Here is a 10,889-nt window from a genome sequence, read left to right as displayed (position 1 = left end):
GGATGGATGGTTAGTGTGGAAGGGAGACAGAGATTGCCCAGCTGTTTTGTGATTATCATAGACTGATTGAGTCTTCTGAATAAATTTTTTTCTTTATATTTTGCGTATTGGAGCTTTTTTTTTTTTTTCTGGTACGCGGGCCTCTCACTGTCGTGGCCTCTCCCGTTGCGGAGCACAGGCTCCGGATGCGCAGGGTCAGCGGCCATGGCTCACGTGCCTAGTTGCTCCGCGGCATGTGGGATCTTCCCGGACCAGGGCACGAACCCGTGTACCCTGCAACGGCAGGCGAACTCTTGACCACTGCACCACCAGGGAAGCCCTATTGGAGCTTTTAAAAATGTTTGGTTTCAGGTATTTTTATTCATGTGAAGTGTATATGATTCTCTTGAGATAAGGTTTTAAGCTAAAATATTCCTTGTTTTAGTTTCTGAACTCTACAGATAAATGGGGACTTTGCTGTTGTTGTCTTTTTATAGGCTTTATAAACCACTTGAGCCTATATCAGTCATTTTAGTGTCTGACATAACGTTTGGAACTCTCGGTGCTTTGTTGGTTTGTAGATGACGGCTTCAATTCTTTTTCTGGTCCGTTTCCTTCTTCCCTTCCCCCCACTTTAAAAATTCTCCTGTAACTTGGTTAAGAAAAAACCAAGTCTGATTCAAAACCTCCCAGAGTGTTTCTCTTAAACACATCATCTGGTGCCAAATGAAGATTCTTAGGAGCGCTTATGAATTATGAAGGGCACAGTTGTGGTACTGTCACTGATGATAATAATAATGGATTTTTGGCCTAGAGTTTTGACCTATTTCACCAGTGTTTTACCATTGACTGCCCCTCTATGCTGCTTCCAAAAGTGATAGCGTGTGATAAGATTTTTACTTTCATTTCTAAAGTTTGTTTTTTTAAAAGTGAGTCTTCCTTTTTCTTTCAGCAGAAATGAAATCCCAGGTAAGTATAAGTATTCAACTATTTGATCAGTAAGTCACAGTTATTTCCAGTACATTAAATAACTTTCATCAAAAAACATGTTATAGGTAAAAAGGACCAGCTATGTATAAGATAATTATGTTTCAGAACTTCTAGGGTATTATATATAATAACTTGTCTTCTGGACGTGGTCTTGAAGCCTTTATGGATTCAGCCTCAGTAGTAGCGAACTGCACTGCTACTTGGTTTGGAGTACAAATTAGACTTTATCCCTCCTGGAGGTTGAGGTTTTGGTATTGAAAACCATAGGAATGAAATTATTGTATTTCAACAAAGGATCGAGGGCTTGAGGCTTAAACAAGCCAACATATGAATATATCTTTTTGTCTTGCTGTACTGCACATGTGCTGTCTAGTAACAGATATTTTGCCTGCTAGTAGTGTTCTAGATTATGTCTCTCCAAAGCGCTGAGGCAGTGCACCTATTCTGTAGTTGCAGCTGATGCCTGAATGTATCCTAGCTGACAAATTATTGATTAATAAGAACTTGAACTTCTGAAAGATTTTAACCAAAATCTGAGCAAGGAGTCTCAAATGTAATTCTTAGCCAGAATTACATGTTAATGAACCATTTAACAGTGTAAATCAAGGAACATCAGTGTAGGGATTTCTTTTCATTTATTTTTTACCTGCTTGAAATATCAGTTAAAGGTTGCCAGCTTGGTTGCAGATGAACGGACGTTTGAAGTTCACCAAACTAATGTGGAATAGGATAATAGACTTCCAATGCCCTCAAGGCTGTGACCTTGCAGCCATTTTACATAGCACATCATCCTCCTATAGGGATGAACCTTTCCCTGGCCCGAAAAGTAGCCACTCCATTGAAGCTTTGCTTATTGTAACAGGCTTTTGTTTCCAGGTAACATGTCTGTGGAAGACTGAATTCTGAATAGAGATATAGATATTACTTGAAACTAATTGTTTTCTCTATCATACTCTGCTTTATCAAAAAAGTAAAACATTTAAATTGTGCTAAGAAACTAGATGTTGTCTTGCAAACTTTAAACAATAAATGAATGAGTTGCCCTTAAAAAAAAAAGAATTAAGCAGTTAAGCTGTTGGTCCCACATCAGACAAATTATCCTTATACCTCCTGTCAATATGGTTAACAGAGACTGTTATTTTATTAAACCTTATGATCCCGTGATTCTTTCTTTCATGTTTCAAGGCACAGCAGGTGAGAGAGTGGATTTGTTAAGCTGGGTGGGTTTATCCTTCTTTTATGTGTTCATTCAATTTTATGTTCATTTACTTATTGTACACATATGGCAATAGAAGCTGCTAAAGCAATCATTGCTTTTCTGCAAAACAACAAGGTACAGAAGCAGATGTCTTATTTCCAAGATTTCTCCCCCCAGGATTATTATGATTAAAGATCCTTTCCCCCCACTCCCTGGAGAGGACAAGGGGCTGCTCGCTGGAGGATTTTTAATGACTTGGGGAAAGGCTCAAATATCCCCCCATTATGGTAATCCACCCCAGGGGCAAACCACACAAGAATATTATGAATTTATTTTCTTTTTCTATCCTTGTAAAGGTAATACTCAGCTCATTAGAATATGAAAACTATACTGTCAAATTTCAGAATTACATGGATGAAGAAAATCACCAAAGTGGCAGCATACTATGTGTGTTATAGCTGTATTGACTATATTGACTATATTAACTATGTTGTGTTAACAATATATTGTATAACTATATATTGAAAAGGCAAAATGCTGTACCTTATTTCAGAGAAAATAATTATGTTGGCAAACCCCAAATTGTACATTGTAGACGGGTCCTAGGAAAAGAAGATTTAATTCATAGTGGATAAGAGGTTAGCTTCTGTTTTCAGCCATGTGCTATTTCAAGAATTCAACATCATGAATAATACAGGATATAAGAGGAATAGCCTAAAGACAGAAAAGCACATTTTGATTAGGAAAGAGAATTTAAGGCTTAAGCCTTTTTTTAAAGTCTTTTCTTAAGCCTTTTTAAGGAAAACTGCCTTATTACTATGAGATAAGAAAATTGTTTCCTTCTTTCTTTCCTTGCTTTCTTCTTCTTTTTTTTAACCTTTTTTATTTTGGATATTTGACCTCTAAGCTGAGATGACTGGAAATGCCTCCTCTGGACATCAACCGTTTTGAAAGAATTTTTCCCCCTCCCTAAGGGCTATTTGCCTCTTGAAGGCATTGTCTACATTACTCACCAAGAGGCAAGCATTTGTTCTTGCACTAAATGCTGACATCTCCTGATAAGAGGGAAGCTGCAAAGCAGAAGAATTGAAGGTCAATATGTTGATATTGGTCTCAAGCGCATTGATGTACATTTGTGTAATGGGGAAGGGGAGTGAAGCTTGAGAGTGGGCCAGTGGGGAGGGGTAAGTATTTTGTGAAGCTGTCTACCTATGGGCTTATAAAGTTTACAGCTGCATTAGGTGGACAAGCATTACCATTAGCATGAAATGTAGGGCAGACCTCAGTTGCAAAAGCTTCTAGCCATACACATAGGGCAATACGTAAATGATACACCTTATTGCATTCACCCATTCACCCTCCCCTGTTCACGCTAATTGGAAATTTCCATCCATTTCAGAGAAGTACCACAACTATCAATCATTTTCCCTGGCACGAATCTTCCAGGAGGAAGAAAATGGAATACACCTAGCAACAGAGCTCACGGGCACTAGCCCATATGTCTTAGATTTAATATCTGATCACTAGCTGGATTGAAGCCAAGAGGTGGTTCACAAAGTTGCTGCACATTAGAATCACCTGGGGAACTCTGAGACCTCCCTGTGCCCAGGCTCCTCCCTAGACCTACTGAATCAAAATCTCTGGGGCTGGGACCCAGACACCAATGTTTTTCTTAAAAGCTCTTTAGGTAATTCATAGGAGCAGCAAAGCCTGAGAACTAGCCCAATATCGGGAACAAACTTATTTCACACAGATAAAGTGGGGCAATTCATATGTTAAAAGAACATGAATATATATATATATTTCTTTTTTTCTCTTTATTCTGTTTGTGTTTCAAATAGGCTTTTTTTTTCCTCCTGCAGAAAGCGTTATTGTTTCCATTTGGTCCAAGGCTTGGGAGAGGGCTCCAGGGCGGTTACAAAGCTGCCTAGTGGCCGCAGAGCGGGGCTTCAGGCAGAAGCTCTGACGCCAGAGGGGCTCCTCAGAGGCCGCTGGACTTCAGAGACTCCTGTTTGTGCTATAGGGTGAGCCTTTCAAAGAGATACTCGCCCAGCACAGCCTGCGGACCAGCCAGCCTGCGGAGGTTGGTCAGGTGGTTGCCCATCTTCTTGATGAGTTTCACCTGCTCCTCCAGGAAGCGGCTCTCCAGGAAGTCACAGAGGTGAGAGTCTGCGCGGGCAGAACCCAGGGCGCACAGATCCGATAGTGCCTGGTTCAGGTTCTTCTCCCTAAGAATGGCGGCTTCCACAGTGTCCTGGGTTTTACCCCACTCATCTTGAGAAGGCTTCCGCGCATCCTGGAAGAGGGCACGGCCACAGCACTGGTTTTGCATTTGCAAGAGACGCTGGGCGCCCTCACACTTCTCCTCAGCCAGTTGGCGAAAAATGTGGCCCACACTGTCCAGAGTCCCATTGTTGCTGTCGAAGTAGAAGCTCGGAGAGAGATAAGTGTCCACAGATGCATGCTGAACAGGCGGTGGACGGCTGCCTCCACCTCGGTGGAATAATTCTGACGAACCTGGGAACTCGTGGTTGATCAGTGATAAGGAGCTAAGCTCAAAAACTGGTGTTGGGGCTTCCCTGGTGGCGCAGTGGTTGGGGGTCCGCCTGCCAATGCAGGGGACGCGGGTTCGTTCCCCGGCCTGGGAGGATCCCACATGCCGCGGAGTGGCTGGGCCCGTGAACCATGGCCGCTGGGCCTGCGCGTCCGGAGCCTGTGCTCCGCGATGGGAGAGGCCACGGCAGTGAGAGGCCCGTGTACCGCAAAAAAAAAAAAAAAACTGGTGTTGGCCTGTCCTGGAGGCTGAGAATAGCTGAGTGTCTGATTCCAAAAGCTGCGACAGGAAGAAATGTTGGAGGGTGGTCAGGGGCTGGAGCAAGGAGCGTCCCTGGGTCTGTTCATTCCAAACACTGTTGAAGCAAAAGACAGATCTGCAGGACTGCCAAGCGCACTGCCTCAAATAGGCTTTGATATAAATGAACGCTAAGTCCAAGCAAGGACAAAACTTACCCTTCCTCCCACCAAAATAGCTGGCGATACTAGAATCTCGATCTGGGAAGGGATTCTTCCATTACTTTCTTAACATTCCAAGCCACTAGAGCAGTGGTTCTCAAAGTATGGTCACCTTGTAACCAAGCAGTACCCTATGGGGCCTTCCTAGGACAGACCCATCCACCATAGCCTCTATTGTAGTTTCTTTCTGAAGTACTCAGATAATAGTATGTCAGGCATATTTCTTGAGTTTTCAGATGCTAAAAAACCACCACCCAATGGAAGAAATGAACTCCTTGATGATCATGAGCACGTAGCCCCCAGACCTTCTGGCACCTAAGGGTGGATAATGTTACCTGCCCTGTGGCCTCAACATCAGCCAATCAGAGGACTGTGCACGAGCTGATCACATTCCCTGGGACGTCCCTCCCTCACCTGGCCTTTAAAAATGCTTTGCTGAAACCCTTTGGAGATTTCAGGGTGTTTTGGAACACGGGCCACCCCTCTCCTTGCTCGATCCTGCAATAAACCTTTCTCTGCTCCAGACTCCAGCCTTTAGGTTGGTTTGGCCTCACTGTGCTTCAGGCACACGAACCTGCATTCGGTAACAGCCTGAGCAGCTTTACCAGCGTCCCCTGATAATGTGTCAGATATTCAAGTTTTAGGGCCCTGTCCCAGCCCTATGGAATCAGCAACTCTGGTGGGGCTCAGTGATCTCTGTTATAACAGGCCCTCCAGATGATTTTTATTCACCTTAAAGTTTGAAAATATCTGCATTGTCAGCTGGCCAAAGCGTCCACCAGCAGGTGAAGGGGAGTGGCGCCTGGAAAAGATAGGGAGTAGCCAAGGCAAGTACAGCAGCATTTGCCGTGGTAGTAATGGAGAATGCCTTTTCTCCACTGGTTGGCACAGACTAGTATCTGGGAGCAGTGGCAGGGTTATTTAGGATGCTTTACATTTCAATGTAGAGTGACCGCTGTCCTGGTTTGCCAGGGACTTCCTCTGTGTGAGCACTTAAAATCTCATCCTGGCAAACCCCTTAGCCCTGGGTTTGAAAAACTTAGGGAATAACATGAAATTTAGGGGAAACATGATCTAGGTTTTGGGCGAGTCACAAGTGCTAATTAAAGCTAAGCAAGTATGGACAACATCTAGCCTTCTTTACCCCTTTGCGGGGAGGTAAATCTGATTGTGTGAAAGGACTTATTGTTAAGAAATCTTTGTAGAAACATCCCCTTCTGCTTAGTCCGCTGGTTCTCAGTTCTGGCTAGACACTGGCATCCTCTGAGGAGATTTAAAATTATTTTATTGGTCTAGGATGACCAACCGTCGGTGTGCGGGTTTCTAAGAAGTGCTTCAGATGATTCTAATGTGCAGCCAACTTTAGGTGCCACTGCTTAAGCTTTTGAACTGCTGCTACATATTTTCAACTCATCTTCCCATGAGAATATACAACTGTAGTTGAGGTTTGTTTTCTTTGTCTTTTTCTTTTCTTAACTGTCTTATTATTAGATTTACTGTCTTAAATAAGATTGAATGTACAGAAAATCCTGCTAATCCATCTGGTATAGCTGGATCCTTAGAATAATATCATTAAGATATATACCATTTAAGTATTGTGACTGGCCTTTTTAAAATTAACATATGCATTGAATTAGTACGATCTCTTTTGGAGTTGTCATGTTGGGTAGCTATACCTCTAATCTGCTGCCATTGCTAAATATCTGGACACCTCTTATTAGGAATTGCTTTTAAACATCTTTAGGGATTAAAACCAAGATTGCTGTATTATTTGTACTGGGACCACAAAAACCTCACAAAGTTCCCCCGCTGTACCTTCTACCCCCATCTCTAACCCTTGGCAATTTCTAATCTGTTCTCCATCTCCACAGTTTTGTTATTTTAAGAATAATATGTAAACATCATCATGAATTACTTAATCTTCGGAGATTGGCTTTTTAAAAGTTTTCCCTCGGCATCATTCCCTTGAAGTTCATTTTAGTTTTTGCATATATTAATAATCTGTTTCTTTTTGTTACTCGGTAGTATTCTATCATAAGATTTGATCACAATTTGTTTCAACATTCATCCATTGAAAGACATTTGGGTAGTTGCCAGTTTTTGGCTGTTATAAATAAAACTGCTATGAACATTTATGTGTAAGTTTCCATGGGAACTTAATGAACTTTTTGTTTCTTTTGGATAAATGCTGAAGAGTACAATTACTGCGTTGTAGGGTGAATCTACTTTTAGGATTAAAAGAGACTGTCAAGCTGTTTCTCAGAGTGGCTAAACCATTTTACTTTCCCACCAGTGATGTGGTATAATTTTTCTATGTACTCGCCAGCATTTGATGTTGTCACTATACTTTAATTTTAGTTATTCTCTGATATCTCATTATGGTCTTAATTTGCATTTCCCTAATGGCTAATGATGTTGAGCATCTTTTCATGTGCTTCTTTGCCATGTGTATATTCTCTTCCATGAAATGTCTGTTCCTGTCTTCTGCCTATTTTCTAGTTGGGTTTTTTTAAGTTGTTTGGAGAGTTCTTTGTATATTATAGATACAAGTCATTTGTCTCATATGGGATTTTCAAATATGTCCCACTGTGTAATTTGAGTTTTCATCCACTTAAAAGGATCTTCTATGAAGCATTTTTAACTCATTTTGATGAGATCCAATTTATCAGTTTTTGCTTTTATTGATCATACTTTTGGTGTCAAGTCTAAGTATTATTCACCTAGTTCTAGATCCCCAAGATTTTCTCCTATTTTTTTTTCTAAAAATGTCCTGCTTTTACATTTAAGATTATGATCCACTTTGACTTAATTTTTGTGTAAGGTGTGGAGGTTTAGGTTAAGGTTCATTTTTTGTTTGTTTTTGTCGAGGGATGTCCAACTGTTTCAGTACCATTTTTTGAAAAGTCTATTCTTCCTTGATAGCTTTTGCACTGCTGTCAAAAACAAGTTAAATGTGTTTCTGTCAGTCTATTTCTGGGTTCTCTATTCCATTCCATTGATCTGTGTATCTACCCTCCATCATTACTGCAAAATCTTGAAATTGGGTAGATTAATTCCTCCCATTTTAATCTTCCTTTACAAATTGTTTTAGCTATTCTGCAGCCTCTTCTTACCATATAAATCTTAGAATAAGCTTGTCTATATCCACAAAAACCTTGAGGGCATTTTAAGACTAGTTGTGTTAAGCCTCTTAACTTGGGGAGAATTGACATCTTTATTATGTTGTGTTTTCTAATCTATGAACAAGGTATGTCTCCCTATTTGTTTGGGACTTTTAAATTTTTCTTCATCAGCATTTTGTAATTTTCAGTATAGAGGTCCTATAAATGTCTTTTGGGGCTTATATTTAAGTATTTATTTAGGTAAGTTGTAAATGGCATCACATATTTTTATTTAAGCTTCTACACATTTGTTATTCATATATAATTTGATAAAATTGTGTTGATCTTGTACTCTAAAACATTTACAAACTAATATTATTTCTCAAGCTTTTTGTGGATTCCTTGATATTTTCTCCATTTAGATTATCATCTCATCTTCAGATACAGACAGTTTTACTTTTCCTTACTCAATATAATAGGATATATTACTATTCAACATTCAGTAGGATATATTCCTTCCTATTTAGCGTAGCAGGAATAGTCCTTTTATCTTTTAAACAAACTTTTTAAAATTTTTAACTTTTAAATTTATATATTTATTTATTTTTGCTTTATTTTCTTACTAGAACCTCCAGTAATATATTTAATAAAAGTGGTGAGAGCAGATATCTGTGCCTTGTTTCTGATCTTACAGAGAAAGCATTCAGTCTTTCACAGTTAAATATAATGTCGGTATAGGTTGTTTGTAGATCATCTTTATGAGCTTCAGTATGTTCCTTTTCTATTCCTATTTTGCTTGGAGTTTTTTTTTTTTTTTTCTTCTTTTTTTTTAAAATCATGAATTGGATTGGATTTTGTCAAATGCTTTCTCTGCATTAATGGATAGGATCCCATGACTTTTCCCCCTTAATCTATTGGATATGGTGGATTACATTGTTTGATTTTCAAATATTTAACCAACTTTGCATAACTAGAATAAATACCACTTGGTCATGGTATATTATTCTTTTTATATATTTCTGGATTTAATTTGCTAATATTTGGCTGAGGATTTTTACAGCCAATTTCATAAAAACTATTGGTCTGTCATTTTCTTCTTTCTATACTATCCCTGTCTGGTTTTGGTATCAAGGTAATACTGGCTTCATAAAATTAATTAGGAACTGTTCCCTCTACTTCTATTTCTTATCAAATCATGTAAAATTGGTGTTAATTCTTTAAGTCTTGGGTAAAAGTGAAACATCTAAGCCTGAATATTTCTTTTGGGAGTTTTAAAATGAAAAATCAGTGTTTCTCATGGTTACAGGAAAATTGAGATTATCTATCTCATCTTGGCTGAGTTTTGGTAGTTTTCGGTGTAGAAGCATTGGCCCATTTCATCTACATTTTTTTTAATTAGTTTCTGCTTTATAACAAAGTGAATCAGTCATACATATACATCTGTTCCCACATCCCCTCCCTCATGCATCTCCCTCCCTCCCACCCTCCCCATCCCACCCCTCCAGGCGGTCACAAAGCACCGAGCTGATCTCCCTGTGCTCTGCGGCTGCTTCCCACTATCTATCTACCTTACGTTTGGTAGTGTATATATGTCCATGCCTCTCTTTCCCTTTGTCACAGCTTACCCTTCCCCTTCCCCATATCCTCAAGTCCATTCTCAAGTAGGTCTGTGTCTTTATTCCCGTTTTACCCCTAGGTTCTTCATGACATTTTTTTTTTTAATTCCATATATATGTGTTAGCATACGGTATTTGTCTTTCTCTTTCTGACTTACTTCACTCTGTATGACAGACTCTAGGTCTATCCACCTCATTACAAATAGCTCAGTTTCGTTTCTTTTTATGGCTGAGTAATATTCCATTGTATATATGTGCCACATCTTCTTTATCCATTCATCCGATGATGGACACTTAGGTTGTTTCCAGCTCCGGGCTATTGTGAATAGAGCTGCAATGAACATTTTGGTACATGTCTCTTTTTGAATTATGGTTTTCTCAGGGTATATGCCTAGTAGTGGGATTGCTGGGTCATATGGTAGTTCTATTTGTAGTTTTTTAAGGAACCTCCATACTGTTCTCCATAGTGGCTGTACCAATTCACATTCCCACCAGCAGTGCAAGAGTGTTCCCTTTTCTCCACACCCTCTCCAGCATTTATTGTTTCTAGATTTCTTGATGATGGCCATTCTGACTGGTGTGAGATGATATCTCATTGTAGTTTTGATTTGCATTTCTCTAATGATTAATGATGTTGAGCATTCTTTCATGTGTTTGTTGGCAGTCTGTATATCTTCTTTGGAGAAATGCCTATTTAAGTCTTCTGCCCATTTTTGGATTGGGTTGTTTGTTTTTTTGCTATTGAGCTGCATGAGCTGTTTATAAATTTTGGAGATTAATCCTTTGTCAGTTGCTTCATTTGCAAATATTTTCTCCCATTCTGAGGGTTGTCTTTTGGTCTTGTTTATGGTTTCCTTTGCTGTGCAAAAGCTTTGAAGTTTCATTAGGTCCCATTTGTTTATCTTTGTTTTTAGTTCCATTTCTCTAGGAGGTGGGTCCAAAAGGATCTTGCTGTGATTTATGTCATAGAGTGTTCTACCTATGTTTTCCTCT

General features: G+C 39.6%; 1 protein-coding gene and 1 pseudogene across 2 annotated transcripts in view; one reads left to right on the top strand and one right to left on the bottom strand.

Annotated features, from left to right (window-relative positions):
• RNF183 (ring finger protein 183) overlaps positions 1–10,889 on the top strand; it is a gene marked incomplete at its 3' end in the record, with an annotated part of 124,669 nt that overhangs the window by 66,765 nt on the left and 47,015 nt on the right. The gene's annotated exons all lie outside the window — the stretch shown is intronic.
• Positions 4,185–5,759, bottom strand: LOC307054802 (ferritin light chain-like; annotated as a pseudogene). The gene is made up of 2 exons: positions 5,734–5,759; positions 4,185–4,691 (listed from the first exon to the last, which is right to left on the bottom strand). The product of its transcript is annotated as a ferritin light chain-like (transcript).

The sequence above is a fragment of the Hyperoodon ampullatus genome (genome assembly GCF_949752795.1).
Source record: "Hyperoodon ampullatus genome assembly, chromosome: 6".
NCBI lineage: Eukaryota > Metazoa > Chordata > Mammalia > Artiodactyla > Ziphiidae > Hyperoodon > Hyperoodon ampullatus.
This window is presented reverse-complemented; position numbering and strand designations above follow the sequence as displayed.